General features: G+C 39.5%; 1 protein-coding gene and 1 long non-coding RNA gene across 4 annotated transcripts in view; one reads left to right on the forward strand and one right to left on the reverse strand.

Annotated features, from left to right (window-relative positions):
• Nucleotides 1-12,105: 12,105 nt before the first annotated feature.
• PIK3CB (phosphatidylinositol-4,5-bisphosphate 3-kinase catalytic subunit beta) overlaps nucleotides 12,106-26,016 on the forward strand; it is an 81,693-nt gene continuing 67,782 nt past the window's right edge. The window contains exons 1-2 of one of the 3 annotated variants that reach the window (XM_034439461.3): nucleotides 12,106-12,611; nucleotides 12,696-12,848. The gene's annotated coding sequence lies outside the window, so the exon portion shown is untranslated. Of the gene's footprint in view, nucleotides 12,849-26,016 lie in introns of all 3 variants that reach the window. The other 2 variants (XM_034439462.3, XM_060683038.2) reach the window with 2 other exon arrangements.
• Nucleotides 16,899-25,030, reverse strand: LOC117678407 (uncharacterized). Its single transcript, XR_004595028.2, has 3 exons — nucleotides 24,988-25,030; nucleotides 17,955-18,015; nucleotides 16,899-16,986 (listed from the first exon to the last, which is right to left on the reverse strand). It is a non-coding gene; the product is annotated as an uncharacterized LOC117678407 (long non-coding RNA).

Below are 26,016 nucleotides of genomic sequence, written 5' to 3' on the forward strand. Positions count from 1 at the left end.
AGGCAGTCAGTGGCAGTAGGCGGTCCTGTAAATATCCAGGCTCTAAGCCATGGAGCGCTTTAAACACCTTGAAAAGCACTCGGAAGACCACTGGGAGCCAGTGCAGCTCGTGCAAGAGAGGTGTTATATGGGAGCAACGGGTCGCCCCCCCCTTATCACTCGTGCAGCCGCATTCTGGACCAGTTGGAGTCTCGGCTTGTCGTTCGTTCAGAACTGCGATAGGAAATAATCACCAGTAACGCACAGAGAATCAGGGTTTACTTTGGCAATGATAAGCTTGCAGTCAAAAGTAAAGTACAAGTCGGTGTTTTGGTTCAAAGTCAGCGCTGGGTGTAATCACACCACAGCGCTATTTAACAAAAACTCAGCCCCTTAAACATACATCCGGTGATTATCAATCAAGCACCCCCCACTCCCTTAACAGTAACAGCTGCGAGCACCAGAGCAGCGAGGACAGCAGAATCGGAGAGGCCCGGCAACGTCATCAATCATCGTCCTGAATGCTGCTATCCAGGAACTGTTTGTGTGTTCGCTGCGGCTGCTTATCTCCACTCCTTCATCTCCCACACACCCCATCGATGGCGAGCTCCGGTAGGACTCGACAGGCGCCCCCCCCTACCAGGAGCTCACCTATAAATAGAAAGCATACAAATGTTAGTCACTGTTACGATCCTGAATTAGGTTTGTCTGGGTATTTCCGATGGAACCGTTGTATCAATCGGGCAGCGTGAACATCGGGTGCTGCCACCCACGAGGCCTGTGTTACAGGGTATCCCTTCCACCGCACAAGATATTGTAACATCCCCCTACGAACCCTGGAGTCCAATATTCGATCTATCTCATATTGGTTGGTATGCACAGGACCCGGTGGAGTAGTCGAGGTACCTGGCCTTTCTATCGTCACCGGTTTCACCAAACTGCTATGGAATACGGGATGTATCCTACTAAACAGAGGGGGAAGTTTAAGAGCTACGGTTATGGGATTGATGACTTGTGTTATGGGAAATGGTCCTATATATTTAGGTCCTAATTTTTTACTGGGCAGTCGGAGTTTAAGGTATTTCGTAGATAAGTATACTTTGTCTCCTATCCGGAATGGTTTTGGATCAGCTCTTTTCTTGTCTGCATATTTTCGTAATTCTTTTAGTTCGGGTTGTGTCATTGAATACATCCGGGGCTTGGGTAGCTTCGCCCCGGGTATTAACTCAATACTGCAATCCGTAGGCCGGTGAGGGGGCAGGGTCTCACATTCCTCCTCACTAAAGACTCTGGCGAGATCCCTATACACATTAGGATACGTCGTGTCTGCTGGTGGGCTCTCTGCTTCTATTCCCCCTGCTGGCTCCTTTTCCTCCTTGGTAGGGGGAGGTCCCAACGGTAATTGAAGTTTGCAAAAAACCCCTTCCCACCCTATCATAGGAGCCTACTTGTCCAACCATGCTAATCCTAAAATCACTGGTTCTAACATTTTCTCCACTATAATAAACCGAATAGTTTCGGTGTGCTCCCCAATATCGAGGTGCACCTTTTCTGTTATATGAGTCACTGGTGCCCCTCCCAGCAATGAACCATCCATTTGTTCAAATGTAATAGGGGTTCTCAACCGCACAACCTGCAGCCCAAGTTCGTCAACTATTGCCCTACGAATTAAACAACGAGTACACCCTGAATCAATCAATGCCTCATATCGGCGTCCAGTGGTTGCCCGTGGGTTTCGGAGTACGACTGGTACCACAAAAGGTCAGATGGGGTCGCTCACCATCGGGTCGTGTTGGTCCTCATCGTCATCACTATCCCCAGCCACAATCGGGAATTTTTCCACCACCACTTTCTTAGTATCTGTAGCCAGGGGATCCCTCTCCATACCGGATGTTCGAGTCATTTGGGACCGTTTGGATGTTGGTCGGCCTCTGACTCTCAACACAGCTCTAGGAGGGGGCTTTTGGTCCGAGTTGCGGGGCATGGGATGAGGACAGTCAGCTGCCCGATGACCAAGGCGATTACATCTGAAGCAACGAAACGCAGGCCGCTGGATCCTTTCCCCCAAGCCGGAACCAGCATTCGGTTTAGTCTCCTTGGGTGTTTGTGTGCGTTCTGCTGGTCGTTTTCCTTGACTTGCAACCCCTTCACCCCGTATACGGAATTCTCGGAGACCGACGTCCAATTCGATGGCTGCCTTGTACCACACACTCAACTTGGGGGGCAAGCCCCGCTACACGCAGGCTTGCCGTAAATCACGGTCTAGTCCTTTATGGAATTGGTGCACCAGAAGACGTTCTGGCCACCCCACCAACCGAGCCGCGATCTTTCGGAACTCCTGTACATACTCCTTTGCTGCTAAGCCACAGGGAATCCTCACTCTTGCGAAAAGGAACCAAGCGCTGACTTTCTCTCGGCTTGTCGTTCGTTCAGAACTGCGATAGGAAATAATCACCAGTAACACACAGAGAATCAGGGTTTACTTTGGCAATGATAAGCTTGCAGTCAAAAGTAAAGTACAAGTCGGTGTTTTGGTTCAAAGTCAGCGCTGGGTGTAATCACACCACAGCGCTATTTAACAAAAACTCAGCCCCTTAAACATACATCCGGTGATTATCAATCAAGCACCCCCCACTCCCTTAACAGTAACAGCTGCGAGCACCAGAGCAGCGAGGACAGCAGAATCGGAGAGGCCCGGCAACGTCATCAATCATCGTCCTGAATGCTGCTATCCAGGAACTGTTTGTGTGTTCGCTGCGGCTGCTTATCTCCACTCCTTCGTCTCCCACACCCCCCATCGATGGCGAGCTCCGGTAGGACTCGATATGGAGCCTCCGGGTGCTTCTCAAGGAGAGCCCCATGTAGAGAGCATTGCAATAGTCCAGATGGGAAGTAATGAGGGCATGGGTGACTGTGCACAAGGCTTGATCATTAAGTGTGAAAACAAGTCATAAGTCAATTTTTTTGTTGTAACTCTGAACAGTCACTAAATGAATGGTTATAAGTTGAGGACTACCTGAACTTTAGCCATGGTACCAAATACTGCTGAAAATAGGAGTTGTAATTTTGAACCATTTTCCCAAGCTCAAAGGCTTTAAATAAGTTGTTAGTGAAACTGAAATTAAATGTTACTGATGGTTTGCAGCATACTATCTATACATACATGCAGATACATGTACACACACATTCTCAAGGCGTCACATATCTCTACATAATCAGTGTGTTTGTTATGGCTTCATAAATCTATTTAGCTGTTCCTTGTTTGTACTCCAAGTCCTAATTGAAATCCTAAACGAAGTTATCAGGAGAGAGGCGTTTTGTATATTTCAGGTGCTTCATATATTTCATTCTTATGTTGATATTTTTAAAGCAGATATCTAAAAATAATTTGATAGGCAAACGAAACACACAGTCATCAGAATGATAGCTTCAGGGACAAATGTTTGCTGCACGGTTGATTCAAATCCAAAGGTACTTTTTTCGAGTACCTTTTCCAAAAAAAAAAAGAAGAAGCAAGTGGCCTGTATAAATGGGAGCTCAATTGTTTCTGTACTATTCATATTAGCCCCGTGTTGCCCTTATGCTACAAATTCTACATAGTTTTTAAAATTCAATGGGATTTATATAAATATGTAAAGCACCTAAAATACCTTTTCATGATCAAGAACAAGAGGTCTACACTAGAGGTCTAGCTTTAATAATGACAGCTATGCCTCTATTATACTAATTACAGGTACTGAAAATGATACATGTATTCACCTATATTCAGTCACACGGAAAGTTATGAGGACTCTGTATGGAGATGTAACAATCCATTGGAATTATTTAATTATATACAACAAGAACAATTTGTATAGCAGTATTCTTTATAAATACAAGAGTCACTGTAATGTGGCAGCTGAGTTAATAGATTTGAATCAAGATGTTCCTGACTATAGGTGCTACTGTCACCTCAAATGGATCATACCACGTCTGAAAACAATGAAGTTACAGCAAAACAAATAAACAAACAAGGATAGTTGGAAATTTGTTACACAATGCATTGGAGGTATGGAGAATCTTGATGTGGGAATAGGCCAAGTCCAACTTCCTCTGGACCCTGCATCTTGGGCAGCAGTTTGACAGTTTCTTAAAAGTAAATTCTTTGAACTGAAGCAATGGGCCAAACTGTGCCCAAGAATGACGCTGTCTGAAGGAGTTTTGGCATGTTCCCGAGGGAATAGAATGGCTCACAATGCACTAGAACAATACATTCCTGGACTGATGAACTTTGAAAATCTTTACATCACATCTCTTTTGCTGAAAAACAAAGCAAATTACACTTTGCAGTACGTTCTGTTTGGGATAATAGATCTGATTTTCTGACTCTTAGATCTGGAAGAAGATATCCTGGAAGGGGAGCCTGCTGGATCTCAAGGGGAAGGGGTATTTCAGTGGGTGGGGGCTACCATGGAAAAGCTTTGGTTTAGGAAATTTCCAGACACTTCTAGTATTTAAAGCTTGAAACAGAATGTAAGTCAACAATGTTGATTTTAGTGATGACATTTAAAATGGAGATATAGCATTAACAAAACATGTTTATAGAGTACTCATTATAACATACAATATTTTAAGTCTTGAAATCTCTTAATTTCCGCAAACTAGTATGGCAACTAATTTTTTCTCCAGCTTTGTTGGTATAAAATCTGTTTAGTTCCTTTCTAATTATGTTTTCCACCTAAGAAGAAAATTGTGTGTTTCACATAGGGGAGAGTTGAGCTTATGCAGTTTCTGGGTATTATATTCTCATTGGGAAGTAAAATACTGCTTATTTATTTATTCCAGCTGTCCTAAGGACAAAGTACACCCTGAAATCACCTCTCCAGTAGGTTAACTGTAACTGGAATATTTCTCCTTTAGCATTTCATCCCAACACTGTGAGTAGTTGGAGATTACATGAATTCAGAATTAACTTTTTTCAAATGCCTAATGAGTTCTGAATAACTTGCAAGCTTGCATTCTCTTTTATTATTTTATATACTCATCCAACAAAATACTATCCTAATATAGAACTGAAGGAGGATGGAGGTGGAGAAATTAAAGGGAAGTTTATTGTAAAGAAGCACCAGGCTCTAACAAAGAACAGCTGCATATAACACCTTCTTAGAAGACTATTTCGCTCAGTGTTCCAGCAACAACAAAGCATTCAGTGTACTGAAATATGGTAATTTTAGCTCTCTATCTTGGGAGAGAATACGCTGTGGTCAGTTTTGCTATCATGAGACAGCAGCTCACAAGATCAGATGCTGGGTTCCCAGATCACACGACTGGTAAGGTCCCACTGCCAGGACAACAGTGTAACAGGCATCCTATAGGCCTTTTCATAATTTAGTGATCACAAGTGATAATACATCTTTGTTTAAACAGGAAAGCTGTTCCTTTACTAATGGAATACTTACCTTGTGCAAAATGCTGACCATGCAAGGGAAAAAATAAGAGAAGTAAGAGTTGTGATGGGAAAAAGATGGTTTCTTTGATATTTTCCTATGGAATGGATCTAAGAAATTTTAGTCCCTGGACTTAATATACCTAGAGAAACCCCTTTCTGAATTGTGAGCTACTTCTGTTATGAAGCGTGCAATCAGTATGTGATCCATTATTCCACATTTTATGCTTTATAATTGGTCTTCCTCACTGGGGTAGGGGACTTTATTTGACAACCTTGAGACAGAGAGGGGAAAAAACACATTGGGCCTTTCTAAAATATCCTAAATTCATTTAAATCAAATTGCATAATGGCTACTTGAATTAAATTGAGTTTTATAGTAGAACTCAAGTAGACTATGGTAAGCTTTAAAATAAAACAATAGAGTAAGTGACCATTTCTAACCTTGCACGTGATAGTTGCTCCAACTATAAAATGACAGAACGACAGAATAGCAGAGTTGGAAGGGATCTTGGAGGTTTTCTAGTCCAATTCCCTGCTCCAGGTGGAGACTTTATACCTTTCCAGACAAATGGTTGTCCAATCTCTTCTAAAAATAACCCTTCAGTGATGCAGCACCCACAACTTCTGGAGGCAAGTTGTTCCACTGATTATTCTCAGTCAGAAATTTCTCCTTAGTTCTAGATTGGATCTCTCCTTAATAAGTTTCCATCTGTTCCTTCTTATCCTGCCTTCTGGTGCTCTGGAAATTAGGTTGATCCTCTCTTCCCTGTGATAGCACCTCAAATGTTGGAAGGCTGTTATCATGTCAACCCAAGTCCTTCTCTTTATTAAGACTAGATATGCCATGTTCCTGCAACTGTTCGTGTTGTAGCCTCCAGTTCTCATCATCTTTGTTGCTCTTCTGTGCACTTCCCCCCCCCCGACCAAAGTGTTTCTAAACATAATATGGAAAGGATACTGCAATAAGTAACCTCAGCCCCAGTAGCTATTGGCGCACCCATACCTGCCAAAATGCTGTTTCTGAGTCTGGTTTCTATCACTGCCATCATTTGATGCTTTCTAGGCAGTCATGAACATTTGGTATTTCTATCATGGTTAGATGTAAAGACATAGCCTTTATATTGGGGGTGGGTGAAGTAGACTAACCACAGATACCTCTAGTCTGGATTATTTCATTTATCCTTCTCTTATATAAATTCAAATAGCATGGATTGAAGTGTTGTGCTATGAAACTAAATCAGAAATTGCATCAAAGAGATCTAATGGATCAATGTCCAATGTGGTTTTGGACTCATTTTGTATGTAAGCATTTTGACTAATTATTAAAATGACAAACGTTCTTTACTTTTATTTTTACTAAATGATAACCAGATGAAGAGAGATGGATACGACATACTTAAGTACAATCTAGCCAACCACATTTTAATCTACTGTGATCTATAAACCCAGCCCACTTTGCCAGTTTATTCTTTAATGAGTCATATAAGTGGTGAATCAAATAAACCACAGTTTAACTAAGTACAAATAAATGTCTATTGGGAACGAAGCCAGTAAAATAGACTTAATTAAACAGCTTAAGAAAAACGAGTCAGAAGCAGCAAGAATTAAAATTAATCACGTCTAGATTCTGGAAACACCACAAAAAAAAATCTTAAATTATCATACCTCTTTGAATAGTGTGAATCCCAGGCATATAAGCATTTCCCCTAAAATGTATTTTCTCTGGTATTAGTGCACTGATTTCTGAGCTGGATTTACTCAGAATATATTATTACAAATATGTAAATTCACTTTAAGAAAAAGTTATATTTCCTTTTCCTCACAACAGATACTACAGGAAATGTTTAGCAGTCAAAGACTGTAGCAATCTACGTTTTCTTACTTGTATTATGAGTACCTTCACGTAGCCAATTATGTGTTTCCTAGGAGTTGGAAATAACTTAATAGCTCATAATCAGTCATGAGCCCCATCTGTTACTACTAATCCACAGCAAAATCATGCTTTGATTACACTAATTGTCCTCCTTGTCCCCATGATGGTGCCCTCTTAATTCAACCCATGAGCGAGGTAGCCTTGCAAATTGTCATTAGTTCTATTGGTATAAAAATAACATTTCCCCATTTATCCTGGCACTGCCTAATTCATACTTAAGATGAATAAAACCTTATATACTTTGTGACCAATTATCTTGCAGGGAAAGTCAGTTGAGCTGTTGTGGGTATAACTGGAGATGAGTTGGGAGTGTTGATGAGTGTTGGGAATCTTAAGAATGCCCTTTTCTGGTCACTTGCTAGCTTCCCCAGTTGGCCTTCACCTCTCACCATCTGCTGTCTCCATTTACACGTCATCTGGGGAATGCTTTTCATGCTCTTCACTTCCTGTTTTTGACACCAGCCTCTATCCAACCAAGGATCAAAATAACAAAGGAGAGCAGAGCAGATTTCAGTTAATTCATTCAGGGAAGAAGAGACTGTGTTTTGTATTTTCATAACAGTTAATGTAATAATAATTTATTAAATCTACATGCACCTCCCACTCTGTGAATCTACCGTGTTTCCCCCCAAATATGACCTATTCAAAAAGTAAGGCCTATCCTGATTTTGGGGGGGAGCCTAATATAAACCCTACCCCAAAAATAAGCCCTAATGAAGGGGATGGGCATGGCTAGCACAGGAGGCAGTCTTTCCCTTCCCCAGTCACCTCATGGCTGCTCGGTCCCTTAACTGCGACCCGCAGATCAGCTGATCCAGTGAGGGCCAGGAGTTCTGTCCCTCTGGGTGCCTGGAGATGTTTCTGGCACGCTCTTCCCAGCCCTAGCCCTGCCCATGGCACCAGGCAACCTTGCAGCCAAGGGCTCCTCTCTTCCGCAGCAACATTGTGGCAACAGTCTGAGCAACACCCAAACTCCAGGCCTGGCGGAGCACAAACTGTGCTCGCCGCCTGCTCCATAGCCACAAGGTGAGCTGTGGAAGAGATGAGCCCTTGGCTGCAAGATTATCTGGTGCCATGGGCAGGGCTTGGGCTGGCAAGAGTGTTCCAGAAACATCTCCAGGCGCCCAGAGAGACAGAACTCCTGGCCCTCGCTGGATCAGCTGATTCGTGGGCCACGGTTAAAGAGCCGAGTAGCCATGAGATAATCACGCTCACTACCTCCTGCACCTCAAAAAACATAAGACCTCCCTGAAAAGAAGCCCTAGCCATTTTTTGGGGAATCAAAAGAAAATAAGATTTGGTCTTATTTTCGGGGAAACGGTAGGCAACTTATGATTGTTAAAATATTAAAAAAAGAATAATACAAAAACATACAATCAGCAAAAGATAAAGGAATAAAAGTGGCAAATAAGCCCAGAAGGAAACAGAAAGGAAGAAGGGGCATCAATCAATTAAAAATTAATCTTTACCTTAAATCCTGCTTTTCCAGAAATTGAGGGATGTTGACCTGGTCCTAGGCCTTTCTTCATCATATGCTGCTCTCTCTATGACAGTGATGGCGAACCTTTTCGGCATCAAGTGCCCAAAAAGTGGAACACGCGCACCGGAAACCCAAACACCAGCTGGCCAGTGTGCATGTGTGTGCCGGAAACCAGAAGAGCAGCTGGCGACTGCGTGCATGCCCACAGAAAGGGCTCTGCATGCCACCTTTGGCAGACATGCCATAGGTTCGCCGTCATGGCTCTATGAGATCAGTTTCAATTACGCCTTGCTCCCATGAAGAATACTGAGTTATATTCCCTATAAACATACCTAGTTATTCAGTCATAATAGGGCCTAACTTTCTCCTTTCTGAGGCCATTTCTTTCTTGGGTTCCATATATTATTGCAACTTTAAGGATGCCGCAATGGAATGCAAGAGGATGAACAGGCAGATTAGCTTAATGAAGACAATGAAATGACATCCACCGCATTTCTGCCACAGTGCCTGATTGGTAGATATTTTATCACTGACTGTTGAGAGCTGAAAAATAATAGCAAGGCCAGAGACTGCCTATAATAGTATACTTTGAAATATTCTATTACAAAAACCAGTGCTTTAGAACAGGTACAATAAGGGGGGACCTGACAATACAGACAAAAAAAATCATGCTAGCATTGTTTTGTCAGTCCAAGGATGAGTCAATAGTCCTTTAATTAATTAATGAAAAGTGTGGAGTCTTCTTTATTTATTTCTGCTTAGGTCCAAATAACATTCTCCTTGCAGAAGAATCTATTTATTCATATATATATAACCTTATCAAAGCAAGGTAATTTCTCAGAGTGATCAAGATTATGTTCACCTGTTTTATCTATCATTAACCTCCTCCTGGACAAACCACAATTTTGTATCCAATAATTACATTGGTCAAAGTGAACCAAGTCAATAGTAGCAATTAAACTTAAAACTTCACTAAGTCATGAAGCTCATGGAATAAACAGGCCAAACACAAAGGAAGTGCATGTATTACACTATGTGGTTTGGTTTATGTACTAAGAGTGGTGTATGAATTTAGCCGCTGTAGTTTATAACACTTTGTTAACATGACTTAACTCATATCACAACCTCACAGAGAAGAATAGAGAATCATGTAAGCTATCTTTGGCCCATTGGGTCATTGTTTCAGAGAAGCAGAATGACTGCAGGTGGGCAAAAAAGCGGTAGGCGTGAGAGCAACTTCTGACTTCCTGCCAGCTTCCCCACTTCTTTGTGGGAAGCTAGTGGGGAATATGAGAAATCTTCCTTCCCCTTCCCTTTCCTAGTAAACAGGTGGTTACTGCACTTGGGGGAGGAAGCAAGTTAGTGGCTGACAGTGTGAACTCAGAAGAACTGACAGATAGTACACCATTTTTCTGTTGACTTTCTCCCTACGAGGTTCCCATAAACATACACTTTTGCTAGTGAAAAAGTGGCAAGGAGCGTCAACAACCATATCAGTACCTTCTAGTTTTCCATGGACTTGTGGAAAGCTGTTAGGGAATATTGAAAATGAAAGTAATGTATCTACAGCTAGCAGGCAGCACTGTACAGCCAATATCAAAGAAGGGAAGTGGCAAAACAACAACACCCAGACTTCATTCCCTTGGCAAAAATGGGTCCCGGCATTCTGTAACCCATTGGTACCCAATTTGGTAGCTGTTTCAGGTACCCTTCTTGACAAAAATTTGCCTTTAATGCAGTATTTCTCCCAACTGAAGGTTGCAAAGTATCAAACAGTCGCAAAATGTTTAGTACCATATAGATTATTGCTGGACAAAAATAAATCCTAAACAGAAATAGATATCTAAAATGTTACATAGATAAATGCCAAATTTCATTACAGTAGAATAGGTTGCACACTGATGTTGGGAGAGGAAGACATCAGAACTGATGTGTTCAAAAGTAGCAAGAAAAAGATAGCAGTGAACAAATAATTGAGGTTATTGTGTATTAAGAGGCATAGAATGAAGAAGAGTCTGAGGTATAACTCAACAAAGTGAAGACAAACATGGAACCCATAAAAAAATTCCATAGATACCATAGCCTGCTTAGGAGAATGCAAGGATACAAATAACATTCAAGTCTCCCACCCACCCCAGAAAAAGTTTGTCATGCAAGATGGTAAACAAAGCAAAAGGAATGAGAAATCAGCACTTCATCATAGTCTTGAAATGAGGGAGGTGGTTGCAAACATGTAGACTTTCCAATCAACAGAATCTGAAATTTATATGCTGCACTGGCTTAAAAAGATATAACCTAGTAATTAGAAGGGATGTGGTCACAAAGAATAAAACCTCATTTCAATACTTATCTTTTAATGTAGGACTGGTTAATACTATAGTTATTTTAAAAAGCCAGTTTTATTTTAAAAAGTAAGTTCACGGCATTCAATATTATAAACAACTTTTTTTTGATGAAGAGTTTTGAAGAACTCAGAAAGTTGTATCTTATACCTTGGTTGGTTTACTGGCTGAGCCATCATTGTTTTTAATAACAATTTATTGGGTTCAATAATTTGTCATGATTCCTGGTTTGTAGACCAGTGGCTGATTATGCATTAGCAATAACAAATGAAATGTTTTATTATGTGAGAACGTAAATTCCGAGTTAGTGGATTATACCAATGGTTTGGGAGTTAACATGGATTTTGGAATTTCACAGGTTTAAGTAGAATTAGAGGAAAATGTTATATATGTGGGTCCCCATTTTTTGACAAATTTAGTACCTTAAGTCTTAGGGTACATTAGGCTTATATAAGTCTATTGTAAAGGGGAACAACAGAAATAAAGTCTGTGAAAGACAAACCATTTGACCCAAATTAACAGATATAGATATCAAATTCCAAAGATGACACTATAAAGGATAGACCTTAACATCAATATTTCATATAAACTTTAATCAATTATATAGAAATTTGACTGAATATGACAACAGCAAGTAAAACAATTTCGCGTAAAGCAAGATTAAAACAATGAAGAAGCCCAAGTTTTAGGAAATCAACATCAAATGTTATCTACATAAAAGACTTAATCTTTTAAAAGTAACAATGATCTTAAATGTGGCAAAATTTAGCAGGCATTTCTCCAAACTGGGGGGTTATTTTTCACAAGGATCAACTGCCAAGCTTAGTCTTTTACCAGCTACAAATTTAAGGCATACTTTGTAATTATAGTCCATTGAGTACACAGGTATGCAATTTTGTATGAGACCGAGTTCGATGTCTACATTAAGTCAGTGGCTTTGTTCGCAGCACACCCTGAGTCATGAAGTTGCCAGCCACATTTTAGCGTAGGGGGTTACTTGCGCAACCTCAACCATGACTGAGTAAACAATAAACATGGTTTAGCTGGTCGTGGGAACACAGCCAAGGCAACCTACCCCAGCCTTTCCGCCCCTCCCACCACCCACCCACCCCAACCCCAAAAGCTACGTGATTCCTCCTCGGCGTCATCGGTTCAGTCTTTCCTCGGCTACAGCCCGAAGCGAAGGAACCCAGAGACCTCCTTTCCCTCCGCAGCGCGCTGCGGCGAGGACGCATCTGGCCTGCGACGGATCGAACCTACCAAGCGGAACTCTCACTCTTCGGGGAGGGAGGTGGGGGTGTTTAACAAACCCGGAGAATAATGAGAGAAGAAAACGAAAGTACGTGTTGCAAAGAGTGACTTCTTTCACGAGATTGGCTGAGACGAATTAGAAGGCGGAGAGAGCGGAGGGCGAGAGCGAGAAGGGGCTGGTGGGAAGCTGTTTCCTAGGTAATGTTCGCCACCGGCGCCACCATTGCTTCCCTCCTCCCGCGGGTGCCTGCATTAGACGAGTAACGGGCTTCGTTTCCTTAGCCAGGCAGGCTCTGTCGCAGCTTGGACGCTACCTGAAGCCCAGCAGGTAAACACGTATTACCGGCGACGGGGCTGAGGAGGAAAAGCCGCCGCCACCGCGGATTGAGGGAACAGGAAGCGAGTTCGACTGTCGCTCCACCCGCGTTGGAGCAGGTAAGTGTCTGAAAGCAGAGGCGGTTGGCCGGAAAGTGAAATCACCCGATCTGTTTGGTGAGGAGGGCAGTCCGCCGTCGTGCCCAGTGTTGTCCAGCTGGGCTCGTTAGTGAGGAGGGAGGACCACGGGGAAGGCAACTCGGGATGGAACACGTTCGCGTTTGAAAAAGTCTGCCTGCTGGGCTGCCCTTGGGAATCTTTCCGGACCGCTGGCATATATTTACCATACTTGGCTGTGGGTCCCGCAAACGGTCTCAGAGAGACGAGATGCAACAAATATAAAAATAAAATATAATAAATAAGGAAACCCGTCGTCGTCCCCTCCCCCGCCACAAGGGTGTATTTTATTGAGGTTTTTATTGTTTCGTAGGTGCATTGAGCTCAAAAAGATTGTGGCGCCATCGGAGGTGTGTACTTGGGTGTATGTATTCCTGCACTCCTCCTTTTTCTCCTCCCCAAATAATATTTAACTCCCTGGTCAAGCATGGCGTTTTTTATTTATTTATTTTTACATTTCTTCATTACAAGAGCATAGTAGAACGGTAGTAAGACAAAGATGTGTGTCTGACGTCTATATTAAAAAAAAATTGCAAGAGTAGTAAGCACAGAGGCAGACGGCTGCTGCCCTCTTTTTTCAAGCGATCATGTGAAGTTTAGTCACTTCGCAATCAGTTGGGATGAACAAGGAGGTTAGAAACAGCTGTGGCATGCTTAACAAAACTACGAAAATGTTAAAAAAAACCTTGGGCTTTGTGAAAAAAGATGTTATCAGTTTTTGAGCATGCTATGTTCTGTAGAATGCTAATCTTCTATTGCACCATAGCTCTGGAAGGTGAGAATCAACTGCTTCCATTTTAATGATTACAGTGATTTAATGATTAATAACATTTATTGTTTTTATTCGGATAATGGATATTATGTGAGGATATTTCACATCAGAGTGCTATTGTGTGTGATTTTAAAATAGCTTTCATGTTGTGATGTTTAGCACTCTTCTTACAAAAAGCTATTCTCCAGCTGTTTCCAGTTTTTCTTTTTCCAGGAAGAGGCAACAATAGTTCTGTAATAAAAATACACAAAAATAAAGCCTAAAAATCTGGGTGTTGTGTAAAAATTGGCAAATTCTCATTAATCTTTTCGGAAATTAGATGAGGCTATTTAACAGTGTTATTTAATTAAGATAAAGATTACTGCTGTGTCAACTGTACAACTGACCCAAGCCCGGCCCTTCCTGTTGACAGTTGGTATCTTTCTGGGTAATCCTTTGAGATTCTTAAATGAGGAAGGGGAAGTTGCTTGGGTCAATTATGTTCTCTCTCTCCAAATCTTAAGAGCTCATTGTAGTACTTCTCATTATAGTATCAGACTAAATTAGACATTTTTCTCAGGTTGCATATGTTCACTGAATTTGAGATTTCATTGAAATACAACTCTGGCAGTTATGTATATCGCTTCATTAAAATAGTTTTTTGATGATTGTTGGCAACTTTCTTATAGTATATTTATGCATTTGTGTAATTTTTGGGTGGTATTTTAATTATTACACAGTAAGTGACTTATTTAAATCCAGATATGAATTAATTGAGGGTAATTTTTCAAAGAGAAGTTTGTTGGCAATGATAGAACCAGAGTCCAAATTGAAAGTTCTTTTCTTTCTCCTTCTGCCAGCCAATTTATTTTCCTTTCTTTTCCTGCAAAGATGGCTATCTGATGAATAATACTGTAGATCACTGTTGTAGGCAGTCTAGGCTGATTGTTTACAGGGGCATTTTTTCATTTTGGTTGTGGGTTTCAGGTTGCTTACTCTGGTTTAAGAAAAACCACTCAGTAAACATGATTACATTACAAGTATTTAAGTGTCAGGAAGAATATTAACTTTACCTTGAATCTACCAGACGAAATGCATTTTGTGGCTTGATGAGCTCTTCATGGGCATAATTAGAGACAAATTGAAATACAGTAGTTTTAATAATACTAGCTATGGTGCCTGGAAGATAGGAGCTAATTGTCATAAAGAATGATTTTTAGATATACATTCCAGTCTTGCTTGAAAATTCAGGGATGTTGGTGTAAATCTAGAAAACCTCACTTTTATTAACTTGATTTTGTAAGCCTGTTCAAGCATTATGTGAATTGAGAATTTTCACATTTGACTATTTAGATCAGGGGTGTCAAACTGGTGGCCTGCGGGCCGGATGTGTCACGCGCAGGCCATGCCCACCCCAGCTTCGTGAATGGGAAAAACATTGCAAAACATGATGCCACAAGTTTGACACCCGTGATTTAGATAGTCTTCCCTGACTATGCTGAATCTGTTTTTGTGGCAAGTTGATGTAATTTGTGAAAGCCAGCAACCTCTCTTGGTAATTAATTTCATTGTCAAACTGCTCTATTAAGAGAAAAATGAAATTATTTCTGTGATTTAGAATTGTGCTTCTGTTGGTGCAGCTTAGAATTACATTTCTCTTTTTTGTAGACATATCACACAGTGAATAGGCAATCAAATGCTATGCCAAGACTTTTCCCCCCCATCTAGTAATTATGCATTTGGTTTGTTTTTAGAAGGAATAAAGGTATAGTTAAGTTTTAGTCAGCATATTAGTTTCAGCTTATTTCTCTAACTGCTCAAAATCATTTTGAATTTTATTGCATCTAGAATATTTGTGTCATCAGCAAATTTGATATACCTATTGTGTTATTCAAGTAAAAAAAAAACTTTAAAATGGGGAACTGATTCTTGTAGTATTCCACTTGATATCCCTGCTCAATTGATGATGTACCACTACTGAGCACTTCGAGTATGAATTTTCACACCATGCAGCCCTCAAACTTGCTAATCAAGTACCATCTGCTGTAATGTACTTTGATACGGTCAAAATGTATTTATTTGAAGCATTTATATGACTGCCCAATTAAGACATCCTGATTCTAAGTGGTATAGAAGCAAGAAAATGGGGGAAAAAAACAAGCAATGCAAAAGTTTTAAGTTACCCTTAAAATGTCCCAAACGAATGGCCCCCCAACCTTTGGGCACCAGGGACTGGTTACGTGGAGAGAGGTTTTTTCATAGACCAGAGGAGGCATAGTTTAACATTCTGCCTGCATCCCGCAGATTGGGCCTCACTTGTTTACATGGCCCGGTTTCTGGCATGCCAGAGAACGGTGCCCGAAGGTTGGGAACCCCTGTCCTAAACAATAAAATAGTGGCTGGAACTGAAATATATCGTAAATCTTCAAATTGAGAACTCTGCTTATCCTGGCCCAAAGGTCTATCTATGGAAAGAGCTAGTTTAAACTGTCTTGATAAATGCATGCTGACTTCTGATTATTGTATTGTTTTAAAAGGTTTGTGCATTGTTCTCTATGATCCAATATGGAGTCTTCCTAAATATAAGTGTCATACTGAACTGTCATTTGCTGGATCTTCAAATTTCCATTTGTTCAAAATAGGAGCAAGTAGTACTTCACCAGTACTTCAGAATTTCTGAAAGATAATATACAAGGATTCTGTAATGCTATTAATTTTTTTTCAATACCCTACAGCGCAATTCTCCTGGTCTTAAGCATTTAAATTTAAAATATTTTTTCTACCAATCTGGAACTTCATTCCAGTCCTTCCCTACTTCCTGGTAAAAGATTCACTTTTTTTGTTAAGCTACATTGAACCAAACCAGAAGTTTATAGCAGTGCCTTTTCTTTATTACCTATTAGGTAACTTATTATATAATCTTTGTTACTTATTCTTTATAATCTGTTCATTCTTCTAAATAGTCCCAAAGTGTGGTTGAAAAGAAATTGAAAAGATTATAGTAATCATGGTAAAACAAAGTAATAAGTAATATACAGTACTAAAATGTTAAAATGATAAATTCCTTAGGCAGCTATAGTAGGGTTACTGAGTCCCAAGAAAAGAAACCACACTGTTAAGTCCTATAGGGACTTTCCAGAAAATGCTAGAACCACTGGGTCTACAAAGCAGTGGAAAACATGCAGAATTCTAAATGAAGGCACACATATTCACCTACCTTCTCTCTCAGTTGTACTATCATGCTAAGATATTTCCTGGATTTTTCAAACTTGTAATCCAATAGATTTGTAGCCCTGCTCCATTTTCACATGCATGCTTTGTTCTTCCAACCTACAAATTGTCAGTAGCAACAAAAATATGAGAAATCTGAGCATGGTATCAATTACTTAGTGTGAATATCATAAGAAAACTATGCTCAGATAACATTGTTTGTCTCCATATGTACGAGGGAGATGAGCAGAGGTGGGTTTCAGCAGGTTCTGACCAGTTCTGGAGAATCAGTAGCGGAAATTTTGAATAGTTCAGAGAACCGATAGTAAAAACTCTGACTGGCACCGCCCCCATCTGTTCTCTGCCTTCCAAGTCCCAGCTTAAAGGAAGGAAATGGGGATTTTGCAGTACCTTCCCCTGGAGTGGGGAGGGAATGGAGATTTTACAGTATCCTTTCCCTGCCACACCCACCAAGCCATGCCACGCTCACCAAGCCATGCCAAACCCACGGAACTGGTAGTAATTTTTTTTGAAACTCATCACTGGAGATGAGCTGTTAAGTTTGATAAGTAAGTTTGATAAGTATGTAAGTAAATTAAATAAATAAATAAATACATACATACATACATACTTAATTATAGTACAAAACTATTCTGGAGGAGTGTAAAAGAACTTATTTGATTTTACATTCTGTGCTTCTTCTTTTTTCTTCCTGAATATCAAGTTATATTTTGCTTTAAGTAATTTTTGATTTGATATATGCAAATAATACATATTTTATATTAAATTTAGTCAACTGCTAAGCAAGTAAACCAAATAATTCATATATGTTATTTAGCTATTTACTATTCATGAGGTTTATTTTAAGCTATAAATAAATAGTTGCCTTTATTTATTTAGCTTAAATGCAGCTCCATTTCTCAAGATGCAGAGTGGCTTACAATTAACAACTTCAAACTAAAAGCACTGAGCCGCCCAGAATTGTTTGCTAAAATGGATAGCTATAGAAATCAAATAAATAAATAAATAAAACATAGAAAATCAGTAGCATAATCATAACAGCCATATGGCCATAATGTGTCACTTACCTGTAAAGCAAAATATTCAGGCATTGCAAGTATATCTTTGAAAAGCTATTTTTTCATGGATCTTTGAAAACATAATAGGGAAAGGGTGGTGTGAGTCTCTGACTTAAAAGGCAGAGTGGCGTCACTAAGAAAGTTCAAGCACAAGGTTCATGTAGGCATCTCTCTAGGTTTGAGATTTTCCACAAATCCTTTCTGCTACAACTCACTGTATAGGCAGGATCATTTCTGAGAAGATTGAAGATATCCAAATCTGAGCCACAGAGGTTTTAAAGATAATAACTGAATTGGCTTCTGAACCCAGAAGCCAATTGTCAACCAGTGCAATTTCCACAGCAGTGGTTTTCCCATAATTACTCAAGCTGCTGTCAACTAAAGCTTCTAAATAGCCTTGAAGAGCAGCTCCATGTAGCATAAATTATAATCATCCAATGCAAGGTGATGAAGTCGTTTATACAGAAAGCAAAGCTTTGTGTTCCAAATATGGTTCTCATAGGTGTATTTGCTTCTCCAAGTCACACCTGCTGTTCAAAAACAAGCTAAGAGTCCAGGAGAACTTCCATATTACAAAGTCAGAGCCATTGTGAGAAGTGCAACTAAACCAAGATGAAGGGTCTCTGGGGACTATTGGCTTAGCCATTCTATAGCAATAGCACTTAGACTTATATACCACTTCATAGTGCTATAGAGCCCTTTCTTTTTTAAAATAATAGTTTTTATTTTACAATTTCCAAGTTTAAAAACCATAAGTGAAAAAGAAAAAATACAAATACAAACAAATAAAAAACACAAGCAATACAACAGTGTAATGTAATTTTACAGCTTTCCGTATCAGCATGTATATTCTGCTGTTATAATACCGCCCTTTCTAAGCAGTTTACAGAATGCTCCCAATAGTGTGGGTCCCCATTTTAACAACCTCAGAAGGATGGAAGGTTGAGTCAACCTTGAGCCGGTGTCAATCAAACTGGGAGAGTGACCAGAGTTAGCCTGCAATACTAATTAGAATGAATACTAGTCATTCTAACCACTGCACCACCATTATTCTAACCACTATCTTGATTAGTATAGTGTAATTGGAATTCAGTCTAAACTTCAGTCTAACTTCAATCAGGAATTCAGCAAATAAGTCTTCGTTTATCCCCTTAAACCATTTAGTACAATAATGGTTAAAGGTGAGCCAAAAGTGTATAAGATTTTTCACTTGTTTTTTTTTCTTTCAAGTTTTTAATAAAAAATATCAGTTTGTAGACATAACTGCATCAGAGATCTTAAGGCAGAAAATATAAAGAGATGGACTGGACTCTTATAAATTTTCTGTGTTCTAATTTGGATTATGATAAGCAGGTAACAATTAGTATTAGATTCAGCAGAAACATGGATCAAGTGGAGATGGATAATTTGGAGCAAATTCTCATTTATCTGTGGCATGGCCAGGCTTTTGTGTTTCCTCTGTTCTGATCCAGATTTTCTAGCAAGCCTTGGTTCGGCCTGTCTCTGCAGCCAAAGCATGCTGCCAAAGGCAGTACTTGCAGCAGCCAGTTCCCCACACTGGCAAAAAAAAAAGAAAGAAAGAAAGAAAAACTTTTGAAATTGATATAAAATTTCATTGTGTTTTGCATTCCTCTTACTGTGGCTATTTAAAAATTACATATTTTTTAAATTGTATTTTAAATATAAACTATTAATTGCAAGGAATGAGGGTATAAATTTCTATATATAAAAGCGAAAACCACTCCCGCCATAATCACGAAATCTCCAGAACTGTAAAGCCTACAAGCTTGAAATATGCCACGTATGTTCCTCTTGGCTTCTAGATGCTCCCTAAGAAAGGATTTTTTGAAATGACCATCAGAGCATTAGTATTTCCTATATTATGATTAACATGCTCTAATGCTAAGAAGTTCTCCTCCCCCTCCCCACCTGAAAAGAAATCTGTTCCAAATGCAAAACAGAAGCAGAGGAGAAGAGTTTCACTTTCAAATTTACTTTCATAGCAGCAACTAGGGGATAGGATGGGGAGGCTTCTGTGGGGCAAGCTTGAGGGAGAGAAAGGGATAGGATAGGGTTCTGTGGGGCAAGGCTGAGGGAGAGAAGGGGAGAGGAGAGGCCAGTCGTAATTTACTCATTAATTTTCAAGCTGTAAATGTCGATTTATCAAGCCCGATCACATAATTTCATAGCGAAGCATGGATATCCAGCTAGTATATCTATAACTTTAGAATGTAGAACAAGGTAATGAATAAGATAGTCAGGTGTGCATGTAATTATTAAATGGACTTGTACTAACTATTGTAAGTTTATTGATTATTATCGATAATTTCAGGTTGCTTCTCTTTTTGATTACTTTCCAACCATTAGTTCTTGTCCTGCTTTGGAGAATACTTTGACCCCCTCTTCTTTGTGGTAGCCCCTCAAATACTGGAATACTGCTATCATGTCACCCCTAATTCTTCTTTTTTTTAGACTAGACAGACTCAAAACCTGCAGCCGTTCTTCATATGGTTTAGTCTCCAGGCCTTTGATCATCTTAGTTGCTCTTCTCTGAACTTTTTATTTTTTTATTTATTTATTAAATTTATATCCCGCCCTTCTCCCTGAAGGGACTCAGGGTGGTAAACAGCCGAGAATTAAAATCACATGCAATACAAAAGTTAAAATAATTAAAATAAATTAAATTAAACGGCCGCCCCAATTTAAAACCCCTAGCAATACAATTAAAAACCCCTAAAACCTATTCAGGCCAGGCCGGCTTGCTGAAATAAAAACGTCTTCAGGGCATTACGGAAAGTGCGGAGAGCCGGAATCAGCCGTATTCCGGGAGGTAGCTCGTTCCAGAGGGCGGGTGCTCCCACAGAGAAGGCCCTCCCCCTGGGGCCGCCAGCCGACATTGCTTGACCGACGGCACCCTGAGGAGGCCCTCTCTGTGAGAGCGTATTGGCCGGTGGGAGATTATCGGTAGCAGTAGGCGGTCTCGTAAATACCCTGGCCCTAAGCCAGGTGAGAACCAACACCTTGAAGCGCACTCGGAAGAGCACCGGGAGCCAGTGCAGCTCGCGCAGGAGAGGTGTTATATGGGAGCGCCATGTCGCTCCCGTGATCACCCGCGCGGCCGCATTCTGGACCAGTTGGAGCTTCCGGGTGCTCCTCAAGGGGAGCCCCATGTAGAGAGCGTTAGCGTAGTCCCAGCGAGAAGTGATGAGAGCATGAGTGACTGTGCATAAGGAATCCCGACTCAGAAAGGGGCGCAACTGGCGTATCAGGCGAATCTGATAAAAAGCCCCCCTGGCCACGGCCGTCATATGCTCTTCTAAAGACAGCCGTGTGTCCAGGAGGACGCCCAAGTTGCGAGCCCCCTCTGTGGGGGTCAATGACTCGCCCCCAATAGCCAGCGATGGCACCAGCTGGCTATATCGGGATGCCGGCATCCACAGCCACTCGGTCTTGGAAGGGTTGAGTCGAAGCCTGTTCCTCCCCATCCAGACCCGCATGGCCTCCAGACACTGGGACATCACTTCAAGGGCATCATTGGGGTGGTTTGGGGTGGAGATGTACAGCTGAGTGTCATCAGCGTACAGATGGCATCGCACCCCAAATCCACGGATGATCTCGCCCAGCGGCTTCACATAAATGTTGAACAGGAGTGGCGAGAGGACCAACCCTTGTGGTACCCCACAATCAAGGCGCCTCGAGGTCGACTTCTGCCCCCCTGCCAACACAGACTGCGACCGGTCGGAGAGATAGGAGGAGAACCACCGCAACACGATGCCTCCCACCTCCAATCCCTCCAGCCGGTGCAGCGTGATACCATGGTCGATGGTATCAAAAGCCGCTGAGAGATCTAATAGGACCAGAACAGAGGAGCAACCCCTGTCCCAAGCCCTCCAGAGATCATCAACCAACGCGACCAATGCCGTTTCCGTGCTGTACCCAGGCCTGAAGCCGGACTGGCACGGGTCTAGATAGTCTCAACATCTTTTTTGTAGTATAGTGACCAAAATTGGTTGCAGTATTTCAGGTGTGGTTTTACTAGGGTTTTGTAAAGCAGCACTAATATTTCACATGATCTTGATTCTATGCCTCTAATAGCTGCTGAGCTTTATTCTGCCACAGTAACATGACTTGCTACAGATATTGTCCCTGCAGTTTTAATCAGGGTGGATTTGATTTAAATCAAGTCGATTTAAATCACGATTTAAATAATGATTTAAATTACTAGTAAAAAGGCTTGTTTTAAATCAACTCGATTTAAATAATAATTTTTTAAAGAGCAACTGTCATCTCTGTCCCTCAGTAGCTCCTCCTCTGACCCTCTGTTGACTCACCAACAGTCCCAATATTGCAGAATATACAGCCTCATGCTACATAACTAAGCTCCATTTCATGCTGTATAAACTAAATTATTAATGTATCTTAAATAGAAAACTATATTTAGATAAATTTTTACTCCAAAAACATTTTATTAAAATAAATTTGATAAAAATAAAAAAAATCTGATTTAAATTTTAAAAAATCCAATTTTTAAAAAATATTTTTTAAAAAATCATCGATTTTTATCCATCCTGGTTTTAATTCATGGCAATTTAAAGCATTTGGTGGATTCTGCTGGCTTCATTTGTCCTTTAAATGAGTACAATTTCCTAGACCAAAAAAACAGCCACCAGTCACTCTCCTTAATTAGAACTAGATTGTGGTAGGAGCTGAGCTTTCACGAATCTGTAGATCAATTGATTTATCCATCTGTTAAGTACTTTATGATTGGATGGTTCTTGAAATGGGATAAAATAATAAATGAGGAAAGAATCTCCTTCTTTATTCATACAGTGCTATGTCATTGTACAAAGGTTTGGGGGAAATGCTGCACATATGGAAGAGAAACAACATGTATCTTATATAATAATCCTATTCAAATAAAATATTAAGGTGTAGTTTATTTTATCCAATCTGAAACTGTTTTGTCATAAGCAAAGAAATTATACCTTCTTTGGCAGTTTCTGATTCCCCCCCCCCCCCCCAGTTTTTAGGTGCTCTTGCATAATTCCTCTGTAGATCAATAAGAGGCTTAGGTAGGCACAAAAACAAACAATACATAAGCCAGAAAATTTGGGGGGGGGCGGGTGCACACACATAATGATGCCTTGTTCATGCTAAACTGCAACCAGTAAGTTACAACAAATCCATATGCCATAGTCTCCTGCTCTAAAAACATGTTTTAGTGTTTTAGACTTCCATTAATATAGTGCCCTCAAACCAAACCAAATATACTATGACAAGTACAAGCTTGTGAATTTAGATACTTTCTTTTTTATATAATCACTACACATTATATATGAAAGAATTCAAATGTAGAGAACTGCAATCCTCTCAATTCTGTCTTTCCATTTTTAATGTGACTCAAAAAAGCCAGTGGTCTCCCCATAATTAGTAACTGTCTAACATCTTTATAAGTGTGTAATAGCTCCAGTACAACTATACTAGTTGCTCAGTGATTTATAATGGCCCTACAAATAAATAGTGGAGTTATTTAGATGTTGATGCTAGGAAACAAACAAACAAAAGTCATGTGTTATATTAAGCTCAGATTCTGATCCTAGTCCGTAGCTCTTACCAAATTTAGATACTCTCATGTACAGATCTGATTGATACTGGAAGTTCTAATTCTGAATTCCTAGGTCTTTTGTCTTTAGTTATAAAGCATTGAACAGACGGATACAGGGAGAAAAAGAGACAAATGGAAAAACATGCCTTAAACATACAATACAAATCTTTGAAAACACAATTCTGTTATATAGAAAAATAGAGACCTAAACCTATATATTAATTCCTGTAGAAATAAGAGAAAGAAGATCAGTGAAAGTTGGAGGGAGAACATAAAATCAGGTAACAATTATCACTATTTTACTAACTAACTGCCTTATTTTAGGTTTATTTGTAATATAAGTTCATAGGGATTCAATCAGGCTTCATGTCCTTAGATTTGTTTGTTCAACAAAGTGCCAAATTAACAATAAGCTTTTCTGCCTTATTGTGCTGCCATTGTGTATGGGGGAGGTATTCACACATATGTATATTGTATATTAAAGAATAGGCATTTTTTGTTCTTTATTTTAAATTTAGAATGGGAATTACTATAAATGTCTCTGTGTTAAAAAGGACAAATAATTATGTTAATGTTATATTACGTTGATGATTACATTAATAGTAACAATATTTAATTTTCCTGTATTTTTAAAGCTTTTATATGTTTCCGTCCCCTATTGCAGTGCAGGCTCCAACATGTTGTACTTACTATAGCCTTCAGCACCCATACAAAAAAAATTATATCCCTGGTTTATGGTTAAGATGCCCAATTTATAGTATTTCAGCCAGAAGTAATCTGCATTATACCGGATAATGCACTTAAGTTCAATTTAAACCTTAAGGAGAATGGCTTGCCTCAAGTCTTTATGACTAAGCATGTTTGCTTTAACCAGGCTTTATGCCAATACTATGTAATTGGAAACTGTTTTTAGTAAAACCTTAAAAGTGTTTTTCCCCCTCTTTTTTAAGAAAATGGATGAGGAAGGATATAAGTACAGTGTGCTTTGTTGGCTGGTAAAATCATTATTGTCTGAACCAGACTACTATAGAAATGATGACACTGTAAACATTTGTAAATTTGGAATCACTGCTTCACCATTGGGATTTTTAGAAGTTATATTTGCATTTATTATTTTTTACATTGTTCTTTTTTGAGACAATGTATTGACTGCTTATTAAAAAAACATTCAAAATACTTTAGTTTCATAATTTGTAAAATAACTAGTTTCTTAAATCCTTAATTAATTGAAAAGCAAGAGAGTATTCAGTTTTTTTAATATATTAAATAACTTGTCCTTTTCCAGCTCACAGAATGCAATGGTTTCATCAAGTGAAGAAGAAAATTGAGCTTTGGACCACTGATTGCTTGACCAAGGGCCATACATACTTTTACTCTCATGTATATTCATCACCACCTTTGTATAAATTCTCTATGTTTGCACGTCTCAATATTTACCTTATACAGATAGTCCTCAGTTAGCAATTCTTCAAAATTACAGTGGCTTCGGGGAGAGTTCTTTATGACCCATAAAGCACTTCCTGCTATTGTAATATGACCCCTCCTCATCATGTGATTGCATTTTGAGCACTTGGCAACCAGCTCATATCTACAACTGGTTGCATCATCCCACTGTCATGTGATCACAATTTCCAACATTGTTATCCATTTTCTGGAAACTGAGAAAAAATGGCCATTGAGTGTACTGGATTGACTTAACCATGTAGTTTGCTTAACAATTACAGTGACTCACTTTATTATGGTTTTAAAATCAAATCAGGTCATATTGATCCATTTGATATTGCCCCAACTTTCGATCAAAATTCAAGACCTAGTTGTCAGCTACCAGTACATATTTTTTTCTCAGCAATCACTATGGATTAGTAGTTTCTTGTGATCTAAATAATTTGTTTGTTTTGGAAACCCAGTTGCTTTTTTTTACAATTAATGATAACAAAAGATCAGTAACCTACAATTATTTCTTTTTACCAACCAGTTGATTAGACCAGACAACTAGATGGAGTTTCCAAGCAGCTAAGTGTAATACAATACCATTTATAAAAATAATACCTATTTGTGCAGAAATGGGAAAAATGGTATTAAATGTCAGCTAATCATTTCAATATAGGTAGATGTTAGGGTTATGTGCAGTACTTTATATTCAACTTCCCAAATGTAGGACTACTCTACATCTCCTTAAAGTAGCTGTGCCTTTAAGGAGTTTTAGACAGTTATTAACATTTACACTCTGAATCATCTTTGGAGATTAAATCTGAAGTGTTGCACAACAATAATACCATATTTTTGATAAGAGTTAACATATTTTCAGTTAATGATGGTTATTTGACTAAACATCAGTGCTATCCTGTTTTTATATTGCTATCCCTATTCTTGAAGCTGTTCAAATAATAAAAATTATAAAATTGCATCAGTAAAAACAAATTGAAGCAATGTAAAAGATATTATTTTAAAATATTACCTAAATAA

This window comes from Pantherophis guttatus, chromosome 6 (genome assembly GCF_059756535.1).
Source record: "Pantherophis guttatus breed Tessera chromosome 6, ASM5975653v1, whole genome shotgun sequence".
Lineage (NCBI taxonomy): Eukaryota > Metazoa > Chordata > Lepidosauria > Squamata > Colubridae > Pantherophis > Pantherophis guttatus.